The following is a 10107-nucleotide window of genomic DNA, read 5'->3' as shown; positions in this document are numbered from 1 at the left end:
GCTGGGACCGGACCCGGGCTTGAGCTCCATCTGGTGGGCCCCGGGGTGCGGGAGCCTCCCATCCTGCAAGCCAGCCGAGGGTCCGAGCACTCGGGACTGGGGTCCACTGGGGCCTAGGGAGCGTCTCCCCAGCCTGGCTAGGGATCGGAAGCTGGGACAGGCCTAGGGCTCGAACTCTGTCTGGTGGGCCCTGGGGTACTTGAGCCCCCATGTCCTGCAAGCCAGCCGAGGGTCCGGGCGCTTGGGACGGGGTCCACCGGGACCCGGGGAGGCTCTCCCCAGCCTGGCTAGGGTTCTGAAGCTGGGTCCGGGCCTGGGGCTTGAGCTCCATCTGGTGGGTCCTGGGGTGTGGGAGCCCCCGTCCTGCAAGCCATCAGAGGGTCTGGGCCCTGGTTACGGGGGTCCATCAGGGCCCGGGGAGGATCTCCCCAGCCTGGCTAGGGTTCTGAAGCTGGGTCCGGGCCTGGGGCTTGAGCTCCATCCGGCAGGCCCCGGGTGCGGGATCCCCACATCCTGCAAGCCAGTCGATGGTCCGGGGGTCCCATCGGGGGCCTGGGAAGGCTCCCACTGGCCTGGCTAGGGTTCAGAAGCTGTGATCGGGACCGGGCCCAGGGCTCGTGCTCCGTCCCAGGTTGCGGGAGCCCCCGTCCTGCAAGCCAGCCGAGTGTCCGAGTGCTGGGGACAGGGGTCCACCGGGGAGGATCTCCCTGGCCTGGCTAGGGTTCGGAAGCTAGGACTGGGCCTGGGGCTTGTGCTCTGTCTGGCAGGCCCCGGGGTGCGGGAGCCCCCCGTCCTGCAAGCCAGCCAATGGTCCGGGTGCTGGGGACGGGGGTCCACTGGGGCCTGAGAAGGCTCTCCCCGGCCTGGCTAGGGTTCGGAAGCTGGGACTGGGCCCGAGGCTCATGCTCCGTCCCAGGGTCCCTGGGTGCGGGAGCCCCCAATCCTGCAAGCTTGCCAAGGGTCCGGGCGCTGGGGACGTGGGTCCACTGGGGCCCGGGGAGGCTCTCCCCGGCTTGGTTCGGAAGCTGGGACCGGGCCCGGGGCTTGTGCTCTGTCCGGCGGGCCCCGGGGTGCGGCAGCGTCCTGTCCTGCAAGCCAGCCAATGGTCCGGGCGCTGGGGACGGGGGTCCACTGGGGCCTGGGAAGGCTCTCCCCGGCCTGGCTAGGGTTCGGAAGCTGGGACTGGGCCTGAGGCTCATGCTCTGTCCCAGGGTCCCCGGGTGTGGGAGCCCCCTGTCCTGCAAGCCAGCCGAGGGGCTGGGGACAGGGGGTTCCACCGGGGCCCGGGGAGGCTCTCCCCTGCCCAGCTAGGGTTTGGAAGCTGGGACCGGGCCCGGGGCTCGTACTGGGTCCCAGGGTCCCAGGCTGCGGGAGCCCCCCGTCCTGGAAGCCAGCTGAGCGTCCGGGTGCTGGTGACTGGTCCACCGTGGCCCCAGGGAGGCTCTCCCCGGCCTGGCTAGGGTTCGGAAGCTGGGCCCGTGCTTTGTCCCAGGGTGCAGGTGCCCCCCCATCCTGGAAGCCAGACGAGGGTCCAGGCGCTGGTGACGGGGGTCCACCGGGGCCCGGGGAGGCTCTCCCCAGCCTGGCCTGGGTTCGGAAGCTGGGACCGGGTCTCGTGCTCCGTCTCGCGGGCCCCGGGGTGCTGGAGCCCCATGTCCTGCAAACCAGCCGAGGGTCTGGGCGCTGGGGTCTGGGTCAACCGGGGCTCGGGGTGGCTCTCTCCAGCCTGGCTGCTTTCAGAAGCAGGGACTGGGCCGGGGGGCAGGGGTGGCTGGCTTTATCCGCTACGCTGGCGGAACAGAGTTTTCTGCCCACCCCTAGTAGAGACATGTTGGAGGGACGCTTACTTTGTGCACATACACTCAATAATTACCTTACAAACCGTACTCTCTTTTGGTGACTGTGGGAGAGAAGCATGACTAAGGGTCCATCCAGGCTCTGCAGTGGTGAAACCCAGGAAGACAACACATCACATATGCCTTAAATTATGTGTCGTGTCAGAGGTGGTGGTTGTGCAACCCAAAGAAACCCACAGTTGCCATTGTAGTGGGTCTGTCTATCATCCCAGGAGGGTATATGGCACAGCTCAAGGAACTTCCCAGACATGACATTGGGGGGATCTGTGTGATTTACACTGAAGCAGTGCTGCCGTAGCCAACAGAAATCCACAGATATCATTGTTGCTGCTCTGGGTCCCAGATGTGGTGATGGCACAGTCCAAGGAGCTTCACAAATATCATTGTGGTGGGTCTGCGGACCATCTTATAAGGGGGTGATGGCAGAGCCCATGTAACTGCACAGACATAACAGTAGTGAGTGTGGGGTATTCACTCAGATCTAATGATGCCTTCCGTAGCTCACTGAAATCCACAACCTGCAGTAGTGGCTTTATGGGCTTTATATAGAAGCATTAATAGAGCTATCCGAGAAGCAATTATGGTGCTACAGAAGGAAATCAACAGTCACCACAGTACTGCGTCCAAGTCGTGCATACAGAGGCAGTGATGGTGCAAAGCAAGAAAATCTATACACAGCATTAATAGAGCCTTACATGGCGTTAACGTCCCCTGACGCAAAGATATCACATGAAGGCACCCTTAACACCTCTGCCAGGGACACCCTTATGAGGAAGGATTTAGCAGTAGGTCATGGAAGTCTGCGATGTGTCACATGGTTTCTGGGTGATCCCAGAGACTAGGGCCAGCTGGACAACAGAAGGTCTCCAAATAATTTTCTGTGGGTTGCAAAAGTTACCAGAATGTACTTTGGTTGGGGCCAGAGCACTCCGCAGGGGCAGAAAAAAGAGGACAAGCAGGCAGTGGAGTGAAGAGAGGAGAAAAGGTATGAGGTGAAATAGCAAGGAAGTAGGGCATCCCTGCACTGCACACGTATGTAAAACAGTGATATAATCTGCTATCTCAAATTGTTGGCTGTGCTACAGGCATGATGTAAATACACAGGTACAGTCATCATTTTCAGTCTGGTAGGAACAACAAGTGCTCCATAGTGAGAAATTAAGTCCTCTTAGCCCAGGCGAAAGTTTGCTATGCTCCATTTCCTGGGCAAGATTTATCCATGATTTTACGAAGGATGGCCCCAAGTGGAAATTAACCCGAAGTGTGGCTTCGCCATATTATTAGCAGAATACTTTGGGAGAAGTAATCAAATTCAAGGCAGTCTTGTGCTTTCAGGACGCAAATATTATGGAAGACTGAAGTATGGCACATGTAAATGATGCCCTGCTAACCAGTTGTCACTTGTTTGGAAGGATCACCAATAGAGTCTCAAGCTGAGTGGTTGGAAATGATTTCTTCAACTTGGTGTTCTGGGTTCCAACAGACTGTCATTAAATACACTAATGTCGTTGCTGATGCAGAAGTCCCTCACTACAGGGAAATGTATTGGACTTCCAGGATGTGATGTGCATAGTATTTGGTGATGCATGTCGATAGTATCTGCCTTCGGTGCATAAATTCACTTGATGGATAGTATATAGATCTACCTACCTGCGATCCCATTAGTTTGAGGGTATTTGTTTATTAGTAGGGTAGCCGTGTTTGAATATTCCCCACTGTACCTATAGTTGATATAGTATATTGGGAAGCTCTGATCAGATTAGTAAGGTACACTTGGAACAAAGTTAATTTTACAAACAACAATGGTCGTCAAAAACTTAAGATTACTTTTCTATTTATAGCTTTTACAAACCATGGGAAATCTCTTCCACTGCCCACGTGCAAATGTAATGTGTTTTGCTTAGTCACATGATCCAGTTCAGTACTATTTTTAATCTTTTTATTTCCCCACGTTTATAACCGAGATCAATCTTCTTAGCTGGATGTGTGACACCTTTATAAGCTGATAGAAAGTATTTCTGTGGCGTAGTGCTGTCGTAAATTTGTCTGACGCAGATGAACAGAGCAGTGTGTGGTAAAATGCAAGTAAAACCCAGTGACGCTAGGTGTCATGTCGCCATGCCTGTCCCGGGTTTGCCCCAAGGTCAGGCATGGCATGGGGAGGAGCCACGGGTGAAGGCGGCAGTAGAGAAAAGGGAAAACGGAATAAAGGAGGCTACTAACCAGCACTCCCGTGTCGCCCCCCTTTTATTTACGCGAACGGCACGAAACTGGCGACGAGAGTGGGATCTGTCACCCCCCCCCCCCCCCCCCCCTCGATATTCCCACAAGCAAAGAGAAGCGCGCGCCACCGGCGAGCGGAGCGCTTAAACCGAAGAGAGGAGCGCGAATGGCAGGACGACGCGCATATACAGCCAGAGAATGAAGGGAGCACATCTGAAGGCTTTATTATAGGACAGAACGGTGAAAAGACACAGAGGGGTAAGCCCAGTAATTTGCCCCTGTGAAGATTGGAGCATGCTTTACCAGAGTCCCCTTTGGCGGCCATTTTAAAGTCAGGCGCCTTGCATTAGCCAAGCTTGGCCCCAACGCGGCAGCCATCTTAAGGTCAGGCAACTTCCAGAAAAAAGACCCCTGAAGCCTGCCAGAGTGACACAGAACCCCTGTAACCACTTCTGAAATCTACTGGAACCAGTTTGTGCCTCACAATGTCAAACCCTGACTTCTCAGCAAGCTACGCCTAGCACAACACAAAATGCTCCGCCGCCTGGACTGATGCCCATGGGAGTGTCATACCTGCGCCCCCCTGAATCACTGCCATTGACGTCAGGTAGTAGCATGGGCCCCGCGTGGAAGAGTTGGCTTGAGGATTTTGAAGACTTCATGAAAGGGTCACAGGTCCAGGATTCCAGCCAACAACTCATAGCCCTGCGTAACCTCGTAGGTAAAGATATTGGACAAATCATCAACGACCTGCCCCCTGCCAACGCTGCGTCATATGAGAGCGTAAAAGAAGCACTAAACAAGAAGTTCCTTCCCAAGCGGAACCTAGACTACGAGCGCTACACATTCAAACTCGCGTCTCAAGAACGAGACGAACCCATGGGTGACTTTATCTCCCGTCTTAAGCGTCTAGCTCGCTATTGTGAATTCGACAACTTCACTACAGACGACACGCTAGGCCTACGAATTATTGACGGATGTCTATTGAAGAAGCATTACACTTTAGATGAAATGGAAGAACTGACTCGCATCAATGACCAAGCAGAAGAACCCGCTAAAAAAATGGAGGCCCGTAAAACTGAAAAAAAAGAACAGGCTCTTCGCGTGCAATCTCACACAGAACCGAGGTACCGTCCAGATCGTCGCACCTCGGGAAGATTTGCAAGGTCACCTCGTACGAAGTCACCCCGCCGAGGGATAAAGAACAGTCCCTCTCGTAGACACCCTTCGCAGTGTTACCGGTGTGGCCAAGATTACCCACACACGGGTCAATGTCCAGCCATTGGCCAGCAATGCCACCGATGTGGAAAAGACAACCACTTTGAAGCAGCCTGCAAAGCTCGGTGCACGGAGATGAGACGGATCAAGCAGAACGCAGGATCATGACACCACGCCAGGGCTGTACAAGGACGGAGAGACCACTAGACAAGCTCATCAAGATCCAGCACAGTCACACGACTCCTACCGGTCTCAACGATCAACATCCAGAGTCGTCCTCTCTTACACCCATCTCACAAGACAGTGATGAATAAGTGTGCATGGTAGCAGATCCAGACAGACTGAAGAAATACCCGCGACTGCACATCTGAATAGGAAGTCATTCAGCCAAATTCGTTTTAGATACAGGCGCATCACTCAATTACATCTGCGCCACCGAATACCAGAGCATGAACCCAAAACCGAAACTAGAACCAGCGGCAGTAAGGGTTTACACGTGGATGTCCAGAGAACCACTACCATGTCTAGGACAATTCAGTACCGCGCTGACCTACAAAGACAGAAAAATTCAAGCACAAATCCACGTAATTGAAGGCCCTGAAGCGGCAGACTGTCTCCTCGGCCTGCCAACGGCGGAACGCCTGAAACTAGTTGAGATCCTGTACAAAGTGGATGACTTGCCAGACATTGTCAACAAGTTCCCGAAGCTGTTCATCGGCCTAGGAAAACAGCTACACATCAATGAACAAGTAATGCCCGTGGCACAGCATCACAGGAAAGTGCCCTTCCATCTACAACAAGCGGTAGACGACGAACTTTAAGATTTACTAAAGGCAGACCTCATAGATCAACTAGACCCACTCCATGGGTGGCGCCAGTAGTGGTTGTGCCCAAGAGAGGCCAGGACAACAAAGTACGTCTGTGTGTAGATATACGAGCCCCTAACACAGCCATCGAAAGGGAACGACACCCAGGCCCCCCATCAGTGACATGATCACACGCCTGAACGGAGCAACAGTCTTCTCGAAATTAGACCTCAACAAGGGGTATCATCAACTCGAATTACACGAACGATGAAGATGCATCACCACCTTCACCACACACCAAGGACTTTTCAGGTATAAGCGCCTCAACTTCGGAATCTCATCCGCTGCTGAGATTTTCCAGGAGGCTGTCCGGTGAGTCATACAAGACATCCCAAACGCGTTCAACTACAGCGACGATATCTTGGTGTTTGGAGAGACCCGGAAAGATCACGACAAAACGCTAGACCGTGTCATGCCCTTCTCAACGCCAACCTCACACTCAATCAGGAAAAGTTCGAGTTTCACAAGTCGACACAAATTCTATGGACACATTTTCTCAAAAGAGGGTATGAAACCTGACCCTGAAAAAGCGTCCGCACTATAGGACACTCCACAGCCATACGATGTCAGTGACGTCCGCTCGTTTCTGGGCATGGACAGTTACTGCGCTTGTTACATTAAAGACTACGCCACCATCAGTTACCCCCTGAGGTAACTGACTCAACAAGGGCAAAGTTTCCAGTCGTCAGCCACGTGTGACCGAGCTTTCAATAAGATCAAGACCGCGGTGAGTTCAGCCATTAATTTGGCATACTTTAACCCCAAGCGAAAGACGGAGATCACCGTGGATGCCAGCCCTGTTGGGCTAGGAGCGATTCTAGCGCAATACGATGACGAAGCTGACCACCGTCACATCGTTGCATATGCCAGCCGCAGTCTTACTGACACCGAGAAGGCGTACTCCCAACCAGAAAAAGAAAGCCTGGCAGGCGTGTGAGCATTTTCATCTTTTCATGTATGGCAAGCACTTCACACTAATCACTGCCCTGGGGTTCCCGAAAATGGTCAGCGCTTGATGGTCAAAGATGCCTCCGCGAATAGAACAATGGGGCATCCGCCTGCAAGACTACACGTACACCATCATTCACAAACCAGGGAAGGCGGAAAACCCAGCAGATTACATCTCACGACACCCCCAGGCTCTGACACGAGCGCAACACTCGGTGGCTGAGGAATACCTCTGTCATTGATCGAGCCTGCCCACCGACAGTTCCACTAGAAGCTATCATTGACGCATCTACAAACGACGGCACCATTCAAAACATCATGCACCGCGTTCGCACAGACTCATGGCGACACATAGAAGAACCAAAGACTAACCACAACATCAACACGCAGGAACTCATGGCGTTCAAGCACGTCAAAGACTAACTCTCCATCAGCGACAATGGACTATTACTAAGAGGTCGGAGGATCGTTATCCCCAGTCAACTGCGACAGGGAGTCGTAAATCTAGCACACGAAGGACATCGAGGGGTGGTTGCCACGAAGAAAGCGCTACGAGAGCTCGTCTGGTTCCCTTCTCTTGACCAGATGGTGGAGGCCACGCTACAAGAGTGCCCGCATTGTCAACTAGTGGGGCGAGACGAACCACACGCTTCACTACAGATGTCAGGCCTACCAGATGGTGTCTGGCAACACGTAGCCATTGACTTCTTCGGCCCGCTGAAGTCGGGAAAATACATCCTCGTCATGGATGACTATTTCCGATTCCCCATTGCTAACCAGATTACCTCCACCAAAGTGACCACTGTCATACCGGTAATTGACGAAGCATTTGCCGCATGGGGAATCCCCACGGTGGTGAAGTCCGACAACGGCCCACCCTTTAATGGACAAGAATTTACAGATTTCGCAAGACACCTAAACTTCAAACATCGGAAAATCACTCCCTTGTGGCCCCAGGCAAATGGGATGGTGGAGCGATTTATGGCCACCATTAAAAAGACAGTTCAACAAGCTGAGCTAACTCACCGCGACATTCAACCAGCACTAAACTAAGTATTGTGAGCATACAGGACTACACCACACAGCACCACAAACCAATGTCCCGCCACCCTGATGCTCGGCCGGACCCCTCGTACCCGGATACCAACTACTGATGCTGTCACGCAGTCCAAAACTATGACTTCTGACCACAAAACCCTGGTCGAGTTGGATCGGTTTAAGAAGGCAAAGATGAAGGAATATGCAGATCACCGCAGACACGCCAAGAAATCCGACATCCAAGAAGGAGACTGGGTGCTGGTGAGACGAGAGAATCTAAAACAGACAGCCGTTATCACGATCACCCGCAACAAGAAGGAAAGGAACCATGGTTACGGCTGAGTCTGGAAGCAAGAGGACGACCAGAAACGTGTCACACTTTAAAAGATGCAACCCGACAGCCTACACCTGGCTCTGAGACCTGACTGGACACGTCCGTGTCCAGTCAAGAAGACAACAGTCACGAAGAACTCACACAAGTATCGGAAACCCGTGATCTGAGAAGGGAACTTCCCCACAGTCAACCACGACCCAGCCGACCACGACGGGACAGCCAGAGACCCATTCGACTCATTGAACATTTAGAATACAAAAGGGGGAGAGGTCATGTCGCCATGCCTGTCCCGGGTTTGCCCCAAGGTCCGGCATGGCCAGGGGAGGAAGGGGAGGAGCCGCGGGTGAAGGCGGCAGAGAAAAGGGCAAACTGAATAAAGGCGGCTACTAACGAGCACTCCCGTGTCGGCCCCTTCATTTACGCGAACGGCACGTAACTAGGTATATTTAAAGAATGAATAAAACTGCCGGTCAACATTGGGCTTTGTCTCGTATGCAAGGTATGTACTGAATCCAGACCACAGTGGAGCTAGGAAACCTTGTACAGCTATGGAATGCGAGCAGCATCCCCAGGCAAGTCGATTTAAATAGTTCAATAATAATTACTGAAAAGTTATGCCACAGTGTCTTAGAAAAGTTGGAAACCCTGACGAAACTAAGGACATAACACTATATACTCAGAGGCACTTAGTAGAGAGTGTGTGCTGTATAGACTCTAAACACATAAAATTCCATTTTAATAGTGTATTTTGTAAATCACAAAGAATCGACTGTTTTGTAGAGAGAGGAGAGACTTTAACCTGTGTGTTTTACTAGGGAGCAGTGTTTTTTTTAATGGTGTTTTATAGTTTTGTATGTTGTGTAAAATAACACCGCTTATGTACGTGGTACATAGTTGCCAGTTAGTTTGTTCCTAGATTGTTGGAACGGATGTCCTCTGTGGTTGTGAGTCTGTCCACGACCTGGAGATGGAAGAATGGATGGATACCTGTGTACATATCTTGGTCCAGTAAGTAAGTGTGTATCAAGTGTGAAGGTTTCTCTGCAGATGGGGATAGAAAGTAAAAACCCCGATAGATGGATGCCTCAATCCTGGGTTGATCTTGTGACCGTCCTTTCAAACCTGTTGTCTCTGGGGTGCATTGCATACTCTACCAATTTACACGGTTGACTCCCACTTTTAAAGCAGGCCTGCTGATTTTAATCCTTCCCTTCATACAGCTTTTGATCAGGCCGGCAGAAATTTCTCCCCACTTACAGTGACAGGCTAAAAACGAGCATTCAATGCAACCTAAGAGGTCCTTGTACTGAGAACGTCTAGCGTGCCATCAGCTTCTGCCTGAAAGTCAGCCCAGATGGTGGATGGGCGTCTGGGTCTGATTTGGCCACTTTTTTCTCCCAGTGCTAAATTGTAAAAAAACCAAAACAAAAAAAAAAAAACACAAGCATTGGCATAGCCAATAGGTCTTGCCTTTGGGACCTTCTAAGTATTTAGCCATGCAGCACATTATCCTGGGTGCTACAATATCTGCTATTACTTCACGTACCACTGGTAAATGGCCACACATGGTTTTCCGTTCTATTTAATGAAAATATGATAGTCTCTTCAAAATGCAAAAAAGTGC

The 10107-nt window shown here is 52.2% G+C and overlaps 1 protein-coding gene across 18 annotated transcripts in view; it reads left to right on the top strand.

Moving 5' to 3' along the window:
- ARHGAP27 (Rho GTPase activating protein 27) overlaps positions 1-10107 on the top strand; it is a 1125989-nt gene that overhangs the window by 568359 nt on the left and 547523 nt on the right. The window lies entirely within an intron of this gene.

Source organism: Triturus cristatus, chromosome 1_1 (assembly GCF_964204655.1).
Source record: "Triturus cristatus chromosome 1_1, aTriCri1.1, whole genome shotgun sequence".
In the NCBI taxonomy this organism is placed as follows: Eukaryota; Metazoa; Chordata; class Amphibia; order Caudata; family Salamandridae; genus Triturus; species Triturus cristatus.
This window is presented reverse-complemented; position numbering and strand designations above follow the sequence as displayed.